This window comes from Pezoporus occidentalis, unplaced genomic scaffold, assembly GCF_034315485.1.
Source record: "Pezoporus occidentalis ecotype Australia unplaced genomic scaffold, CSIRO_AGI_Poc_V1 ctg69, whole genome shotgun sequence".
NCBI classification, from domain to species: domain Eukaryota; kingdom Metazoa; phylum Chordata; class Aves; order Psittaciformes; family Psittacidae; genus Pezoporus; species Pezoporus occidentalis.
This window is the reverse complement of record NW_026916041.1, coordinates 1,515,076-1,534,649: the sequence shown is the minus strand read 5'-3', so window position 1 is coordinate 1,534,649 and position 19,574 is coordinate 1,515,076. Positions and strand designations below refer to the sequence as shown.

Sequence of the window (19,574 nt, the reverse complement as noted above, 5' to 3'; positions counted from 1 at the left end):
AGAAGTGTGAAGATTGCTGTAGGTAAATGACCAGTATTGAGAGATTTAAACCCTTAGCTACCTGGTTTTATTACGCTCCAGCGCCTGTGGTATCTGTATCAGCCTGATTTTATGCAGAGAGGCACAAGCTCTTGCAAACAAATTAGTGCTGCTAAGTCACTCATATGCTGAAGAACGAGGTTTTGGTGGCAGGGGGAAGTGCAGTGCTGGTTTCCCTTCCTGCAACTGGTGTTTCTGCATAGCAGTGGAGAACTGCCTGAAGCCATGCACTGCGAACTTGAACTTGCCTTTTCCTCACTTTCCTGTGTGATCTTCTCTAGTGGATCTGAAAACAGTAGGTTCCCTCTGAACATCAGGAAACACTTTTTCACTGTGAGGGTCACCAAGCACTGGCATGGGTTGCAAAGGGAGGTTGTGGAGTCTCTGTCCTTGGAGATACCCCAAAACCATGTGGACATGGTCCTGGGCAAGTGGCTTTTGGTGGTCCTGCTTGAGCGGGGGGATGGACCAGATGACCTCCAGAGGTCCCTTCCAACATCAACCATCCTGTGATGGTTGGTAGGTGCACCTCTGTGCCCCCTTCTTTGCAGACAGACTTCTTCTAGGAGCACCTGTTCTAAACTAACAGCTTCCTAGTTTGTTCTTTAAAAGTTTGAAAAAGACTCCATCTCACTGAAGAAGAGGGATAGTGACATGTTCTTGGTACCTTACGTGTACTTCTCAGGTCACACCCCCTTTTTCGCCTTCAGTTTTTAAAACAAAAAATCTCTTACATGGTCTCCTGTAAAGCAGCAATGCAATATTGGGCGTTGTCTCCTGTTCCTGCAGGGTGTATACAAAAGAGCAGTCTTTTCATCTCTGTTCTAACCACTTATGTGAAAAATAAGGAAAAATCTCTTTCTTTGCAGTGACTTGAGCCTGTGAATACTGGACAAAAAGAGTTACTGTGCAAGCCTCCTGTCTTGCTTTTTCTAGTATTTCCTTTCCTTTAAAACCTGGCTCTTACTAGCTACATTTCTGAGCCATTTGAAGCTAGCGTTGTGTCCCATGTGCCTCTATGGAATAGCAGGTCAGGTGCTGAGCTTAGCTGTTGTACTAATGGGCCTTAAGCGGTATCATGTCTAAAACTCATACTTTTATCAACACAAGCCTACAGAGAGGGCTTTTGTTGTAAATCACAATGGTACGGTGTGCCACTGCGAGTTTCTTCCTCCTGGCGAGTTAACAGCCGCCTGGAAACAAACCCACCAAACGTGCTGCTTTTTATGCACACAGGAGCAGTGGAGCTGTTATCAGTGACCTTAGTCTTCTTGCTTTGGCTTGGAAGCTAATTTTGTATTAATTACAGGCATGGCTTTAATCTTTGGCAACAAGACAGCGACAATAGAGTTACCCTTTGACTACTGATGTCCAATTTGCTTTTATTCCGTGACTCTGTTTGCAAACTAAGGACTGAAGCATTTTTCATATAAATTAATTTGCTATTCATGATTTTTAAAATTCACAAAGAGCCTGATCTTAGATATACTGGTGCTACCTTCTCAGTGTAAATACTATTGCTCTAGTGCAATCCTTGGAGACCATAAGAAGCTTTCCAGGACAGGCATAAAGTTTTTTCAGGAGAAAGGGGAGCAGTTTTAATGCAAGTTGTTTGATTTTTCCCAAAGGAGAAGGATGAACATTCACATTTTAGGACAGGATGAAAACTAAAACTTTACGCAGTTCCACCCCAGTTAAAGGCATGCACGAGACCTTAGGAACCCTTTAAGTTTTGAATATACTGGTAATATCAGAGACTTCAAAAGAGAAACAGCTGTGTGTGTGATACAGTGGCCAAGACCTTAGTGAGCTGCAAAATGGGTGAAAACTTCACTTAAAATCTGACTTGGAAGGTGGGTGTAGACTTAGGAACATGTTTAGCCAAGAGAGATAGTTGTTCCTACGAAAAGGTATTTTGTTCTTTGGGTTTGGTACCTAATATATGTGGTGTGGGAAAAATGCTTGGGGTGGGGGGGGGTGTGGAGGAGGAGGGGGAGTTCACATGGCATTCTAATTCATTTAAAAATGTTTAGGAAGGTTCAGAAACAAACCTTATTGTTAACCAAAAGGTTGCGAAGGCTGATAGACCAAAGTGTGCATAAATAATAGCTATTAAGAAGTTTTCCATGATAACTAAAAACGTAGATTTCTTACCACTTTGGAATTTGCATATCATACCCTGCTGTGGCTTCAGAGGGATTAGACATGCAAACTGCTGGTGTAGAGATGTGACTGCATGGATAAAGTGACACTTGGTGCTACATTTGCTCTTTATTATAGAAGAGGTATGTTTAATTTTACTTGTGTTCATGCAAAAAACACAATACTCGGAAAACTGAGAAAAAATATTCTGTTACTTTTTTTATTGCAGCTAAATTATATGAGGCAGTGATGCTAATATCTGTAGCTAATAAGAAAACAATTCAGAGGGGCTTTTTGTCCTGTCATATATTTTATTTGCCCTGTACTGCACATGTGGCATGAGCGGTGAACTCAAGAATTACACTCCTGTTGCAATTAGGCAGACTTACCACTTGTAATACAAAGAAAACACACACCAAGACCTCAAAGAATTTTAGAAAAAGTCTGAATCACATGTGTATGTAGCTGTCTTTTCACTTCTAGGGCTTTTGAGACACTGAAGTACCTTTCCCACACCTGAACAAGGAATAAACTTAATATACTCAGGCTCGGCATGGGAGACTGCTTAAACATGTTGTTTAAGTCACATAAGGCATCTGCATCTGTCTGTAAGCAAGCAGAAACACTGGTCTGCTGAAAGCACGAGTGTTAGGAGTTACTCAGACTATAAAAATGTTCTTGAACATATGGGTATCTGCCCCTAATGATTTCAACAAAAAACCCAGCCAGACTGTGTTGAATCAAATGCAAACTGAGCATGAAGATCTCAAAAGGACTTTGAAGACCGAAGAGTCTGCAGCATAAAAGTAAATGATGAACTGTGTATGTATCTGTCAAAAGGTGGATACTTGCAGGAGCACTGGTGAGCATACAGGGTCATCAGGCAGGACATTAGAAAAATGAGAAGTGAGTTGAATTGGTCATTGCAGGGGAATTTGAGCAGGCACTGTGTTGCGTAACAAAGATGAGAAGGTGTCAGGCTGCTGACATATCATCATAGAAGTGCTGAGAAAAGCTGGAGAGTTGAGTACGGAGGTGTCACTGTGTTGTACAGAGCATAGCCAGCGCTCCGAAGAGGCAGCAGCGCTGCTGACAGAAAACACAGCACGCACGTGGATGTCCACAAATCAGATTCACGAATCACACCAGCTGTGATTTGTGAGTCTGAGCACTGGATCGCACTTAATAAGCTCTGAAATTTTTAGCAGAAAGCTAGTGTTGATTTTGAACAAGCAGGCAGTGACAGGGAGGGCCTGAGCTCCCAGGGCAACAGTTTCTCTCCTCAGCCCACTGCAGCTTCCTCCTTTTGACTGCTACTGCTTTGCTCCTATGTGGATGGGCACAGCAGTCCTGCTGCCTTCAGTTCCTGCCATCCTGCTTGCAAGCCCCTAACTACTAACTTTACTATCTAAGTCCATCTTCCTCCCCCAAAATGATTTCATTCTTGGTAAGATACTCCTCTTCATCTTCCCTGTGATTTGTAACTGGAGACAAATAATGGGAAAAATGGGTGCCTGGCCTTTTGGATATTTCATGAGAAGGCTGTATTATTTATAAATAATTTATGACCTTGAAGCTACACGCTTTCTCCCCAGGTTGTGTGTCTTTTATAACTGAACTGTGTGATTTACCTTAAATTGCCCATCTACCATGCATCGTGAATCTCCATACAGCACTGTTTCCTCCTCTCCTGTACATCATTCACTCATGGATAAGAGATTTGCATAAAATGATTTCTTAATGTTAATATGATGGGGCTGTGGCTCCAGCATCTTGTTATAATGTGTGTACCAATCCCCTTGAATTGGGATAGCATCTACCTTGGTAATTGAATCTATTTATTTGTTGGTGTAGCTTTGGCAATTGGTAGGGAGCAGGATGCATGCGCTGATGTGCTTCTACTGCAGCCTTTGTAGCCATACCTTATCCAAAAGCTTCTTTGAAAAGAACAGCAGGGAAGGATTGAGATGGGGGTTGGCGGTGCTGCAGCTCGGGCAGGGGCTAGGGCCTTACAGGGGCTCCCCAGGGACACCCCAGTTATCTGCGCTGGTCCTGAGCCAGGCAGCCAGCCCCCATGGGGACAACCTGCCCAAGGCCCTGACAACTGACATAATTAAAGTGGTATATAAGCCAGAGAGATAAGGAGCCCTGCCTTTTCAGCTGGTGTCACTCAGGATATGATGTGGGGGTTGCTGGGGGCCCAAGAAATGCTGGGGTGTGTGAAGTCCCTGCAGAGCAACCAAAGCCCCTCACAGACCTTTCCGGCACTCCTCTGCTCCCAGTGGTCTCATCCTTGCCTTTATATGTGTTTGTTTTTCTTTTTTTATCCCTGATCACTGTTTTTGGCTGAACCTCTTTATTCACAGTCTCTCCTCCATGGCCTCACTTTCCTTGTTCTGTTAGATTTCTCTTTCTATTCTTCCAACTCCTTTTGGAGCCATCTTGTCCCAGCTTCTGCGATCTTCCTGGCACCTCCTAGTCTTCTCTTTACCTGAAGCATGAATAAATGAGATTATAAGACACAGACCAGTGGTCCCAATTACTTTGTATATGTATGCGTCTGTATGCCTTCAGCCACCCCCTTGTCTCTCATCTTTCTGTCCTTTTCTACAGCAGTCTCTGGAGGATGAGATTATCTTTTGGTGTGTTTTTAGCGTTGCCGCAGTATGAATAGCATTGACTAATGGTATACATATTTTGAAGAACTAAGCTGTACTGTAGCGTTCATTTGGGCTAGTAATGCCTAACAAATTACTAAGTAGCCTAGCTTGTCATCACCATCAATAAAATGTTTTCCGGCATTCAGGTTGTCATTGCATAGTTTTATTTTTTTGAAGCTGGAAGGGAAGATAAAATACAGTTGGTACAGCCTCTAGTAATTATTTAATACATTTTATGCTAATATTAATTTGTTCTGAATAATGGTTTATGGGAAAGATTTGCTAATTTAGCTTAAAGTGATAGTATTTCTGTCAGGTGTGTAGTAAGTGCAGAAGTCGGAGGGAATTTTTTTTTTTAAGGCTTTTCCATCTTTCTGTAATTACCAGATAGATAATATGAACTTGCCAGATCCAACATGCTAATGATTGCCTTCCAGCTTCTAGAGAGACAGAAATTATACACTAGCAGTGTCTGAACAAGATTCTGCTTTGGTAATGTAATGAAACATACAATACCGTGCTCTCTTGCCATTGCGTAAACATCCATGAATATACCTCCAGTCTTTCAATACCGAAAATAATGAAGATGAAGCTAAATTTACTTTAGGAGTACTCAAATGGCTATTGATGGCTTGGGAATGCTGGGTTATCAGTAGTAGATGAACTGCTTTGCTGTTGTCTGACACTTTGTACAGGTGTCTCATGAATCATTTTCAGATAAAAGGTAAATGCTCTTACTGTCCAATTCTGCTCCTTTTAAATTGCTGCATTTTTCAGTGTTGTCTGCAGGTTTCCTGAAGCAAGCTCTCTGCGGCTGTGCTGCAGGGTGTTTTCTTAGCAAGATGCATTTTTTGAGCTGGCTCTGAACTGTGCTGCCTGATTAAAGGCAAGTCCGCGAAGACCATAGCATGCGATGACTGTCTACTGAGCTCTCTGTTCCATGGGCAACTTAAGCGCTGGCCTGTGCAGCTTAGGAGGAAAGTGAAGAGAACTATGTTTGGGCAATATTCTTAAATGTCTCACATGCCCTTGGTTCCTTGCAGCTGGGTCTAGACTCATTGGGAAGAGAACACTTTGGCTGTTGTGCCACTAGCCATTTTGTTAGTTGCATCTGGCTGTATCTCACTTTTGAAGGAATAATTTGCATCCTTCTACGATGAAGAGAGTTCTTCCTAGTATTTATTTACCTCTAAGATACAGTCAGTATGGGAGATTACTACAGAGGAACATGGAGACCTTTACTCTTTCATACATATTTTAATCACATTGTGACTTTGTAGGCAAAGGAGCAGTCTGAGGTAGCAGATCAGCCTGCTGATGAACAAGGAAAAAAAAGGCAAGAAGTGGTAGGAGGCACAGAAACAATATTCCTGAATCTGCAGGAAATCCTCTAATCCCTAGTTAATATAAAATACTCCTAAAATTACCAGAACTTTTGAAACTGGTTTCTCTGTTTCAGAAGTAAGTGGTGCAGTCTCAAAGCAAGGAGTGGCATGGATTCACTGGGATATTACTACAGAAAGATCTCTGAAGACAATACCCTCACCTCTTGTTTTGGCTCAAGAGCTGTGAACCAGTTCACAGACTGTTAGAGAGTACTCTGCAGGTTATGGGGAAATTCTGGGAGAAAGTTTTATAAGCTTATTCTGTTTGATTTATTCTGAAATCAGTAAATTAGATACCTCTATTAATAGTGTGTATTTAATACTGGTCAGCATTGGGAGTAAAAGGTGAGGCTGAAGTTCTCCACACTTCTTTCTAGGTGCATATAGCAAACTCTTGCTGGATACCTTCCTTTATCGGGAGTTTCAGTATCTCTAGCAGTCTGACAGACTGAAGAAAACATTGCCTAAGGCTTTAAGGGTGATTTGGGCACAGGACTGTGGGTAGGTAGAATATCAGGAAATTGACTTTTATGGTTTTGGATGCCTGCTGCTTATTCTCTTGCCTTTCCTGTCTCTCCCCCACCCCGTACCTTCCCTTGAACTTGCTCTAGCCAATTATGTGAAATTAGACTTTATTGGAATGACTGTTGGGCACATCACACACATGCTTTTCCCCAGTGGCGAAGAGGCTACTGTTGATACCTAAGTTTATTGCTGAGTTGCTTTAAAAACTACTTCCGTACTGGGTCATGGGAAAGGTTTTCAGCACACTGTTTTACGCTGATGCATCTCTAACTCCATCAGCAGCCTTCGGCAGCATCACTTCTGCAGCTTTTTCAATAAAGGAATAAATTTCACTGTCATCTTTGCTGGGCTCTGCACACCTGTTCCATAAATTAAAATGCGCAAAGAGAATACAGCATAAGGGGAGTGGTTGTGTACCTACCAGTTAGTATGGAAATAATTAAGGGCATGCTTAGATGAGCGCTCAGATATGGGTATACAGTGCATTTGACCCACCAGGGTGACACTGGGGCATGTGTGTCCCCTCACCTTCCTGTCTCTGTCCCTCCCTTGCAGTGTGATTTCTGCAGGAACAGCAGCTGGGTGTGGGGTTCAAAGGGAGCCCCCCCCAAACCCCTGCTTCACTTGCCAGCTTCCAGAAACCTAGGGAGACCTGTAGTGACAACAGTGCCTGAGTGTTTCTATCAGGGTTTAGACCTTTATTTATTTAGATGGGTGGTTTTTCTCCTTCCATCACAAGTACCCAGAGGATCTGGCCACCCATCTTGCTTGCCTCTCCTTTAGTTTGACAGTCTTGTCCCCATCTTTTCCAGCAGATGCTGAGGGTCATTTATCCCACTGCTGTGGTTGTACCTGGAGAGCAGTAGCTGTGCTGGAGGCAATGCAAGGATGAGACCTGTCAACACCCTGCAGAGCTGTAGCTGACTCCTCACAGCTTTCTGCAGACACTGGGTGTGAGAGATTACAGGCCAGGCCAGTCTGGTTTTCTGTGGGAGTACGAAGTCCCAGTGGCAGACCCTCGAGCCATTGGTGTGTCTAAAGACAGTTTGAACAAAATCCACAGCTCACATAAATTGGGATCATATCCTTAACAGGCACATTGTTATTGTTCCGTATTTTGAAAGTACTATCCTGTAATATCAGTCCATTTTATTACTCTTCTGCTTTGCACTATTGGTGTTAGCAGAGCTGAGAAACCAGGTAAAGCAAAAGATATATTCTGGCCCAGTTGTCCCCGAAGTCTGTATTTTCCTGTGGCTGCATACCTTTAGACCTGCATGAACTTGGCTCTGGAGGGGAATGTGCTTTAGCGGTACAGACTTTTCTGTATAGTTTTGCCAAAAGATGGTCTCTTCTGGCTTTCTGCTTTTGAGTAGACCTGTTTCTACTTCTGTGTTGCTTGTTTTTTCCTTGGCTTTATTCTTGCCTTTTTATCTCGGTCTCAGCTCCTTTAGGTGTATTTCCCTCTGCAGCCACTCTTCCATGTTAGCAATCTGTTTGTTTGCTCTCTTTGCCCAAAGGGACTTAGATTACTTTCCTGTCTTTCACCTGACTCCCCATTGTTGCCAGTCTCCCACCCAACCTCTTAGGTCTGTGCTACTGTCTCCTTAGCTCTGTCTCCTCCTGTCTCTGCCAAGCCAGTGCCACTCTCCCCTTGTACCAGTCCTCCTCCAAGAAGTTCCTGAACTCAGTTTCCTTTTTCACACATTTTTGTCTCCTTTTGCCTAAATTGACTGGTTCTCACACCCTTCTTTCTCCCTACTCTCTTGCCCTCCTTTATCCTGCTTTTCTACCAGACTCCTGAGCCAAATTTCTTTGCCTATTTTTATCCCTCATCTTCCCCATGTATCTTTTGGTCCCAGTTTTCCCCACTTTCCCTCACTTACTCCTGGAGTTTCCTCACTCTTGTTCCTGGATTGCATACCTTTCCCATTTCAGAAGTCAGTAAAAAAATTTGTCTGACAGAGCTTTTTCCTGTGTCATGCCGCATTCCTGTTTCAAAAAGTAGAGATCCTCGGGCTTCTAGAAGAAAAAAGATGCCAAATTATTTTAACTTGGGCAGTGAAAAGTACTTTTCTTTGGCTTTATTTTCAGAAACATGTGCATCGTTTGGAGATACCAAAGATTACGTTTAGTATGAGGCCATGTTTTGTAACAGTTGAGAATGGCTCTGGAAAGGTGGGAATGCTGGGCAGCTTTAATAAGCAATGCTGCTGCCAGCATCACCTCTGGTACTTATCATCAGGAAATGCCATTACAGTCTTGAAAGTCCTTTTTTTTTCTCCACATGTTGGCAGATACGTAGTCTTGGAAAGATTTAACGAGGTTTTTACAAGGCTACCAATAGAGTCAGTTGTCCAAGGAGGAGATGCATGAGCAGTGAACTGCTGCCAGCCTTCCTGGGTTGTAAGAGTTAGTTGAGGAGCAAGAGCCCACTTCAGAGTTGGGCATTGTCTGGGAGTCCCTTGGTGGTAGCACTGCACTGATGGTAAATGTGCGTGTGTAGCTCCTGATCATCCTTGCTCCAAGGTTGGTTCTATATACGTATATCGAAAAAATTAAAGACGCCTCTCAAATTACAGGAGCCTGTTTCACTGTAGCCTTCCCATTTTATGGAAGAGTCAGACTGGGATGCTGATACCCATAAGAAGGTTGGTGATGCTACAGAGAATTCACAACTGTTGAAACAGATTTTTTGATTTTTAATGGATAAATTCAGACAGCAGTTCTGCCAGCCTTATATTGTACAAGGTCTGTCTGTCATGTTGTACTTTTTCTCAGATAGTAAAAGGAAGACATGATCCCCAGTGAGTTAGTAAGAATAATTCTTTCATGCCAGGAAAAAAAAAAGGTGAAAGGAGAAATGAGCTGCATAAGATTTGCTTGTGACATTTAAAGTCTAAATCTGAGTTATTCTGAGTAATTTATCTTTGGGCATTTGCAGGAGAGAGAACAGGAATATGAATGAGTGCATCTCAGTTGTGTCTGAGCTTTCTGATAGATTAAGAGGATTTTTGGTGACTCCGTCTGGCTGAAAGGTCTATCTGTGTGATCTCTTTTCTGGCAGATGGAAGATAACACTAGGAGAAGTCTTTTGATTATTAAAGTATGGGAATTACTCCAGTGCAATATCACCCTGGGACACCACTTTCTTTCAGAGTGACAGGTGATGTTTCTGGGATGTTAAGAGAGAGCTCATTTACCCCTGCTGCACTGAACATGTGTACACCAGATTTTCTTTGGCAATATTAAACCTATTCACCTTCTGTATCTGTTGCTAATGAGGAAAGAAATGAAAATACAGAGTATGCATGTAGAGAACATAGTAAGTACAGAGGGACCAAAAAAAAATGCGTTTATCAACTTCATTAACACTTCTTTTACAATCTGCTTGGGTTCTTGGAGTTTCTATGAACTACTTTTTGAAACATGTAAAAGATTATCAGGCTGACATTAACTGAAGTCATTCCTTGAGTGTAAAGGTACTTTCTCAGAGTGCAGCAATTTGCATTTCCTGCTGCTGTTGGCTTTCTGCGTGCACACATTTGCAGTATCCCATTGAGCAACCTCACACTTCTGTCAAGACTTCTCTTTGCAACATGCAGTGCTGCATGTGAACCTACCAGCAGTCCTTCATCCAGACTTTTATTTATAAAATAAAAGGAATAACATCCAGTTTATTCTTGTCAATACCAGGAGTTAAACACTGGAGTCAGTCAGCCTTCGGTGAATTCTCTACCACTTCAGCATGTAATCTCTATGTACCTATAGGAAGGCAGCTATGAGTGTCAGTCCTTGCTTGGAGGAATGACAAGAAAGGACTGTGTAACCATGGAAGCTGTGATTCCTCTGGTGCCTGGGGAAGCGTGTGCTGGGGAAGACAGTCTTTGCCTTCTGCACTGGAACATATTCTGGTCCATAGGATGAAGGTCCAGCTGCCACATGGTACTTTTAGGGGATTGCTATGTTTCCAGCAGGTGAGACTGGAGTACTATGTTTATTCTTCAGCCTGTGCTTGGTTCTTATCTGCTCTTCCCCACAGTTGCACATCACATAGAGTCACTTGAAGTAGAGCTGTTTTCACCAGCTCTTTGCTGGTGAAAGAGCTGGAAGGAATGTCCCATGAGGAATGGCTAGAGACTTTGGGCTTGTCTAGTTTGGAGAAAAAGAGACTGAGGGGTGACCCCATTGTTCTCTACAGCTTCCTGAGGAGGGGAAATGGAGCAGGAGGTGCTGATCTCTTCTCCCTGGTATCTAGTGACAGGATATGTGGGAATGGCTTGAAGCTGTGTCAGGGGAGGTTCAGATGTGACATTAGGAAGCACTTCTTCATAGAGGGGTTGACCAAACACTGGAGCAGGTTTCCCAGGGAGGTGGTCAATGCTCCAGGCCTGTCAGTGTTTTGGAGAATGCCCTTAGGATCATAACTTAGCTTGTGGTCAGCCCTGAAGCTGTCAGGCAGTTGGACTGGGTGTTCAGTAGTCTATTCTATTCTAATGTTTTACAGTCTGGACACTGGCTGTGCAGTGGAATACACAGAAGACCATGAGGTTAACAAAAGCCATGCCTGTGAGAGCAGGTCTCAGTTCCCCTTTGCTCTGGAGGAGGTTAGGAGAAAGTGCATTGGTGTAGCCTTTTCCTGTGTGCAGAGTGCCTTTCCTAATTTATCAATGCAGTTGAGGGTGAGGAGTTAATGTTTGAGTCACACCTTTGTCCAAATTCATAAAGATGTGTAGAGGTCATCTCTGTTCATAGGAAATACTCTTGTAGGGTGTCTCACTGTCCATCCATATGGGTTGTGTGTATGAACTTCCCCCTTTTACCACATAACTACTGTAGCTGCATCTGTGACATGAACTTATGTTTGTACAAGCATTCAGTGCTTTGTTACTGAGAAACTTGGCACAGATATGGAACAGTCAGGTTTTGGGCAGGGCTTCTGAAGTAAGATGAAGAATTACTTGCTGTGTAGCTTTCCTGTGTAATTCACAGGTACATTTAGCTATCCATCTGATCACTGTTTCATTTCATGATGTTCTTATTCATAGCTCATGTTCTGTCTTCAGGAAATGCCATTATAGTTATCTCACTGTTGGCCTTGTGCTGTCTTTCGGTGCTCGCCGGCACCAAACAATACAGAGGAGACAGTGTAAATATCTGAGGTTCCAAATGTCAAAACCTCAAGATCCTGTTACAGAGAAGTTAGGACAGCAGCTGGGTTACTCTACAAGCTTTAATTAAAATGCAATGTTTACCACTTCTTAAATATTTTCTTTGTTTTATTTTAGTACTTATAAATCTTTTTCTGCCTTAAGTAACTTTTTTAAACTTATCTTTTAATATCCTAAATGGCTTTATGCAATTGGCATGCGATTAATACATGTAATAGAGTTTTGGTCATGAATGTGATTCTGTTGGCATTCTTTCTGATTTTTTTCTCTTTGCTATTCATGTTGGCCACCTGAGACACTTTCTGATTTTCTTTTTTTTATTTTTTTGGCATAACATTTATTTCTATTTCATAGTTGATAGTATCATTATTTTATCAAATAATCTGATAAATTGTTACAGCAAGACTGCAGCAGCAGCCAAAACACTGATGCTTTCTAATGGTGCACTTTACCTCTGCTCTATTATCACTGCCCATTTCATTATTTGCAAGTTGATTACAGCTGTGTTTCTCAGGGGCTATGAAATATTCAGCAGCCTGCACTAGTCTGGGGAGAATCACAGTCCTTGCAGCTGAACACCTGCCCTCAAAGAGGAACCAAAAACTTCTTGTGTTTAAAACTGATGGGGAAATTCCTTCTTTGTTTTAACTTTCCCACAAAGCTGAGTGATTGAAAGTTGCTGCTTTGCTTATACTTGTAATTGGGTGAGGGGAAGAATAAGAATAAATACATGACTACTGCATTTCTGCCACACTTGCCTAGCTACAGCAAAGAAGGAAAAAAATGTTGGCATAACTGGTTGCCTGTGTGTCAGCGCGAGGCAGTTGGCATTCTGGGTGGAGTTAGGAAAAAAGCTCTCCATTAAGGGCAAAAATTAACACTACTGGTTTTGTTCTCGCACTTTGTCTCTCTGGAGGAGTAGCCAGCAATGATTGACTGAAATGTGCAATATTTTACCAAGTAGGAAGTAGATAAGATTTTTATAAACAGGATACTTCATCATTAAAGTAAAGAAACAATTGCTTTGACCTTGACACTGAATGACTAAGGCCAGCATTGTGATAATTGAGAATGTAGCTAAGCAACAGTTCTCCAGGAGCTTGCGCTGCTTTATTTTTAGTAGACTACACCAGTAAGGGAGGGGAGAGTGTGTGTGTGGTGTGAATGAGCAAAGCAACTGGTTAATGCTTACAAAAAAAGAAATTATTTCTGTCTTTGTGCAAAAAGTTTGAGTGGTAATGTGTGCTTATACCATTTTTAATTTGGGTCTGTGTCTAAAGAAAGTAATTGAATCAGTATATCCTTCTGTGGTCTGAACAAGCAGATAGCCTGACAGCATCTCTGATTTCTTAAGCTGCTTTAGAGGCTTGAATGTCTTCTGAAAATTAATGGTGTAGAAGAAATGGTGTATTACTACAGAAATAGTCTATTTTATATCTATTTCTGCTTACTTTGTCAGTAATTGCATTTCCTAACCATATTACGGTTTGCACTGTAACGCCTGAAATATTTATTGCTTAGCTTTAGTCATACAATGCTATAGCAAGCTAATTCCCCACAGTTGCCACTGTTAAGATCCTTTAAATCCAAAATAAACATCCAAGGAAAGGAAGGTACTTTCTTCTAGCTAATTCAATTTACAAACTAAGTTACTTTAATTTTTCATGTAGGCAATGGAAAGAAATCAGTCTGACAAGTTTGACGTTTTTATCATGTAGGCATTGCAGGATTGATTGCAACTACATGGCCACTCTGTCCTCTCCTAACTAAAAGTATTCCAAGGCTGCTGCTAGTGGAAAGTTTGCAGCCTCTTTACCTCTCTCTGTTCCTAGTAAATCTCTCATCACTGAATTGGATGTGCTTTCTTTACATACCAAGCAAATACAGTTACTTAGTAAAGATGAGTTTCTGCTCATAAAACCCAAGCAGTTACAGAAATCTCTCTGAAGATACTGTCCATGCATGGATATCAACTGCCCTAACTTTACATATAGGAGCCTTTAATTCTGATTTGGTCTGTGAAATCCATATTTATTAGCAACGTGACATAGGTGAGAGAATAAAAATATCTTAATTCTCAGCCCGACTTCTTTATTAGATCTTTGAAAGTCAGATAGTAAACAGACAAAAATAATAAAAAGGAACTTAAAAACTGTATTGGTTATCCTTGGGTATTTTAAATACAGGAAGGAAACTTTTTCTAAAGTACTTTTCTCTGGATATGATTTTAAATTTATAGAAACAGAGGATAATGAATATTGTCTCTTATTTTCTCATAGTGTGGCATTATTGGATTCAGAAGTGTGATTCTTTTTCTTTTTCTTTTTTTTTTTTTTTGCCTAGGAGGAAACATTTGCCAAGACTGTATATCACTTCAACATCAAGCTCTACAAAGCTCCAAGGTAATTATTTATGCAACTACTTTTTGTTTCCTGTGGTGATCAGACTGGCTTTAGTTCAGTTTTCTTGAAGACCCCTGTAATTTATGAAGGTGCCAGTGCTAAGCAATTAAACTGGGTAGCAGCAACAGCTTTTATAGAAGCTGTTGCGTACAGCTTTATCATCCATCATGTGCTGTGTGAGATTGCCAATGTGTGTGTATAAAATAAAGATGTGATACGTTTTGAAAATACAGTTGTTTTAATGTCTTAAAAAGCAGTAGTATCAGCTGAAAGGTAAAATAGCCGGGTATGGGTTTGTATATGGTCATTCAGAAAGTCTTTGCTTACCCCTTGCTATCCTGGTTTTCTCGCTGGTTGTCTTCTGAGAGCTGTGCAAGAGGCACCACATGCTCTGCAGCACTGGCACAGGCTTTACTGCCCCAGATGATGGGAGTTTTGGTCAGTGGATCTGTTTTAGTCAAGCAGAGCAATGGCTACCTCATTGGAAATCGCAGTCTTTACTCACTTTGTTTGATAAGTTCTTAAAAGCTGTTTCTGCTGTTGTGATTGCTGTGGGTGCTGCAGATCTGTACGTCACGTTTGCTCATTTCAAAGCCTGTTTTTGAGAGCATAGCTCATGAGGTCTCCATGGGCATGGTCAGAACTTAAATAACAAAATAGACAGCTGGGGGTTCGTATTTCATGTTCAAGTTACACAACTATCCCACTGCAGTGGGTATGGAAAAGAATACTGTGGTTAGGAAGCTGGCCTGGGCATGCAATCTGCAAAGCAAATCTCGTACCTTTGCATGGAGACCAGGGAGATCCAGTCTGCAGTGTGTAGGCTGGTGCTGCTTGCATTCATTTATTGGTTGCATTCATTTACTGAAGGTCTGATGAGATTTGAGCAGCATCTGATTTATACTGGGTTGCCATTTCAATAATATCTCCCAACACCTGGCAGATGGTGAATTTTCAAACACTGCAGTTATTTTTTGATCCCAAGTATCCCTGGGTGGCTGTTACTAATAAGTAATGATATGGTACCAGACTGGATTTGCTTGTATGTAATGCACGCAGTTTGCATCTGAGTTGTGAAACTCTGGGAAGATTTCAGGTCTCTTTCTTAGTGCAGTAATAGCTTTGAATCTTTTTTGGGAAGCCAGTGTTTGCTACTACATGCCAAACAGGTGGTATTTACTTACAGTATATTGATAATACCACAAGTAAAAAACTTCCAAGATAACCACATTGCACTAACTGAAGTGGTGCATGTTCCTAACATTTCCTAAAGGAAGGATGGTTGTTCAGCCAAGTTTACTGGTTTAGCTTTTCCTTTGTAAAAAGAGAGCACGTCTCTGGTAATGTACTCAGTTACCGCAGCTTGTCTGACCAGGCACCTCCTGAGCTACAGTGTGGATCTGCTGAGAGTTCTTCTCTCAGCCTCTTTTTGTTACCTGTACATAGTGCAGAGATGCTTCAATGGCAGATCTTGGCCCCAAGAGAAATGCATAAATATAACTGACATATGGGTCATAGAAACATTGCTTCTTTGTAGTATTTGTCTTTAAAATTAACACAGAAATCCAAGAGGTTGAACAGACACCTTAAAGTTAATGTAAAATCAATTTAATACCACTCGTGCTTCTGGAGTCTTGCCTTGTGGAAGTCAGAAGACTGTGGTAGTTGTCTTTAAATCTGTCAAAGATGAAGCGGTGTAGTTTTGAACTCTCATTCTCTGTGAAAGATTCTTGGATCTGGAAATGAAACCCCTCTGAAAGGTGAGGGGGTTTTCTGTCTCTTCCCTGGTGACTAATTCATCATTTTTGAAATTCTGTTCCCAAAAAAATGTGTTGATGACTCTGCATGTGTAAAGGGCTTGGATAACCTGAACTCTTGACTCTTGCGCAGGAAATCGGAAATTGTAAACGTGTCGTCCTGCCATGTAACCCTCCATCGGCATTAATGGTGACACAGGGTCATCTGAGCACAGCTGTAGGTCCAGTGAATTATCCCTCCAGTTCAAGAAGGCTGGGAATCCTACAGCCAGGGGGAGGAGGGAGGAAGGAAGGTTGTTTTATTGGGGTTCCAGGTTCTTTAAATAATCTGTATATATTTCTCTGATCCTGTTCATAGTACAGCCCAGTAACAGCAGTTTGGCCTTGGGTGATGCTGGAAAGTGAGGACAGGATCCTTTCAACCATCTATGTTGGTATCAGACTTGAGCCTGGCAGTGGGGGATTTTTGTCTGTGTGAAAAAACAAACCACCCCTCCATGGGTGACTTGACAGGTATGGTTTAGAGCGTGACCAAAGGAAGTACCTGCAGATGGAGGTGGGAAGGCAGGTTTGGCCAGTGATAAAAGAAGTGGGTGAATTGAGGGCTTTCTTTAGCCAGTCAGGCTGCTGAGGGTCTCTCAGTCTCTCTCATGTCTCCAGGCACTGCATGCACAGACAGATCTGGGTATTTCACTAAGGGGTTCCTCCCCGAGGCTACTATGGCTCTATTCCATCAAGGTCTATGATTCCGTGATTCTAAGAGGTGAAAAGCCCTTTTTCTCAGAGTGCCTTCAGTGCACAGGACACGTGGTTTGGCACTTAAAATTTACAGCTTGCCTGTGTTGGAAGTTACTCAGGTATAGCTGCTTTGCTTTCCGTTTCCATCCTGCCCATTTTGCTAACAACATCCACATGCAAACAGTCCACTGCTGCACCCAGGGGTTGGGGTATGTATATATTCAGTATAAATAAACCATATAAGTTTCAGCTTGAGCCCTCTCCTTTTTACTTGTGTGAGTTTTGGGGGGTTTGAGGTTGGTTGTTTTATTTGAGGTGTTGCAGGAGGGTGGGGGTTGGGTTTTTTTTAGTTTCCTTTCTTCTGGAAAGCCCCCTCTCCTTGCCTTTAGCATTTCTGTTTCTTTGGGTTGATAAAAGCCTTTTCTGTCTGTGTTGATGCTAATGGGCTCCTCCATGTTGGCTAGGACAGAGCCTAAAGACATCTCTTATCTTTGCTGCTGTCAGTGGTAGCTTCTGCACGGGTGTCCTTCCCTGAGATGTCAGGTTTTTCCTCTGTTTTCTTTAGATTGCCCTTCCAGATGGCCTGCTGTCCTGCAGGAGTAAGTACCCCCAGGCAAGGGCACTCAGCTGCAGCTCCTCAATCTGAAAGGGTCATAAATACATGAAGTTTGGGCTTTTCATTACACTGAATGAAACAGGAGGAGCTGCCTTGTCAGCATGCTCCCAAGGGGAGGATCTGCACTAAAACGTCTGCATAACAGCAGGGGAGGCAAAAAAAAACCTTTGAGAGCAATGTCCCTGGGCTGGATGTTGGTGACATGGAGTCAGTGATCTCAGAGGTCATCCGTAGGTCTGACTATAGCTTGCTGTCTCACCTTTACCTCTTCATTTTTCTTCCTCCTTTGCTGTTTGCGTGACTATGCTGCTAAGCCTGGATGCCTGTGGCTGTTGGGAAGGCCCCTGGCTATGAGCACCAGCAGCTTGCCCTGTGCCCAAAATTAACTCACACACTTCCACATGGGTCTCCAGCATGAGGCTGATGTTTGCAAGGAACATGGTTTGAAGGTGATGTTTCTGGGGAGGTGAGGATCAATGAGACGTCAGCCCTGCTGGCCATCAGTGAGCTGGGAAGGACATCAGTGAGAGCTGACTGCTGTAACCTGTTACAGGCCAAGTTTTCCTGGTGCTGGAGGACACGTAGGTGGAAGGAGGGAGGTGCAGGAGTCAAGCTTGTGCAGATCTGCCTTCAGCAAGGTGTAGGAAAGCAAGCAAGCAGGGATTCCTACAATTCTGCTCACTATATGGTGCATTTAACATAACCTGCCCTTCTTGGATGTAATGTAAAGGAATTGAGGAACTGCCTTGCAACAAGAGTTAATGTTGTCCTATTTAGACCTGTCCTACAGAAGTGGAGTGATTCAAATATTCCTGTGATGGGTTTGCATCCCTGGGACTACAGTGGTGGGTGTCTGAACTGCGTCGACTGCAAAAATAGGCTTACGCAGCAGGAATGACTAAGGCGATTACGGGGCTGCATGAATGATTAATTTACCCTGCTTTTGTTTCACTTCTGATCCCAGGCCCTCTGGAAAAGAAAAAAAAAAGGCAGTTTTGGAAGCTGTTTTTAAAATAAACCAATGTCAGTTGTAATAACAGCTTTACTACATAAATGGGCACCAAAACTACTCCAACAGGAGCAGAGTAAAAAATCAGTTGCTACCATATCTCTGTAACATGAGTATTTGTAGACGAGTAATCGCCAAATACTTTGCAATCAGAATATCTATTCACATTTTAGGAGAATAATTGTTTTTCTTCAAGTAGGATATACAGTGACATAGCGGTAGTGCTTTCTTAATAATCCTCCTTTAAGCTCGGTTTAGAAAGCATTTATTTTGTTATTAAAATTACTCCACATATTTGAGACAGACTTCAGCTCAACAACTGCCTAACACGTGCTAGACATGTATTGATTTTTTCTGTCTTAGCCCAACGTTTCCCCTGGGCATTGTATTATTTATTCATAAAGCAGAAATGATGTCTGACAGGCAGTTAGAGGGGTGTAGAGCTGTAGCCCGGAAACAATGTGAAGAGATTTGCAAGGACCCCAAGAAATCAATGTGCTGATGCTAAAGAGTAGCCTTTAAATTCTGAGCACACATTCTTGCAATCATTCAGTGTGGAAAAGGAAATTTAAATAACAAATAGTTACTATTAAAACTGCAGGCCTAAATTTTCATTCATCTTTATTCCAATTATCAGAGCCAGGGTGGAAGTAGGCACTGGAGGCAGCTAGCCAAGCCCAGACATCTCTCAGTCATAAAGGAGGGCTTGCTGCTCTAGCTCTAATTTGCACTTTTGTATGTAGATTTCTGTTGGAAGTAAGATATTTTTATCAATAAAGATTTAAAACCCCAATGTTGTTCAGAGAGACAAGATATTTCCTAAAATGTGCACAATTCATAACCACTTACTCTAAATGAGTGTTAGACTGATGTCTGTACAGCAGATTAAAATAATAAATAGCTGGTAATCTTAGAATGTGAGTTGAAATATTTTGATAAGCTAATCATTGTGATAGACCTGTTTGGAAAAAAAAAAGTAGGGAAAAAGAGATTTGTTCTGGTTTTGTTCATTCAGAATTAGATCACAGAATACTCTCAAGCAGTATTTGCTGGTAGGTGATTTATTTCAAAAAATGCTTTCTCTACTGAAAAAAAAATCACACAAGTAATCTTAAGAAATTTTTTTATAC

At 41.9% G+C, this 19,574-nt stretch overlaps 1 protein-coding gene across 4 annotated transcripts in view; it reads left to right on the top strand.

Annotated features, from left to right (window-relative positions):
• The window catches only part of PAG1 (phosphoprotein membrane anchor with glycosphingolipid microdomains 1), a 111,715-nt gene that overhangs the window by 10,348 nt on the left and 81,793 nt on the right, over window positions 1-19,574 (top strand). The window contains exon 1 of one of the 4 annotated variants that reach the window (XM_062641559.1): window positions 14,266-14,324. The exons of 2 other annotated variants lie outside the window; for them this stretch is intronic. The gene's annotated coding sequence lies outside the window, so the exon portion shown is untranslated. Of the gene's footprint in view, window positions 1-14,265; window positions 14,325-19,574 lie in introns of those variants that run through there. One more of the 4 variants, XM_062641560.1, reaches the window with a different exon arrangement.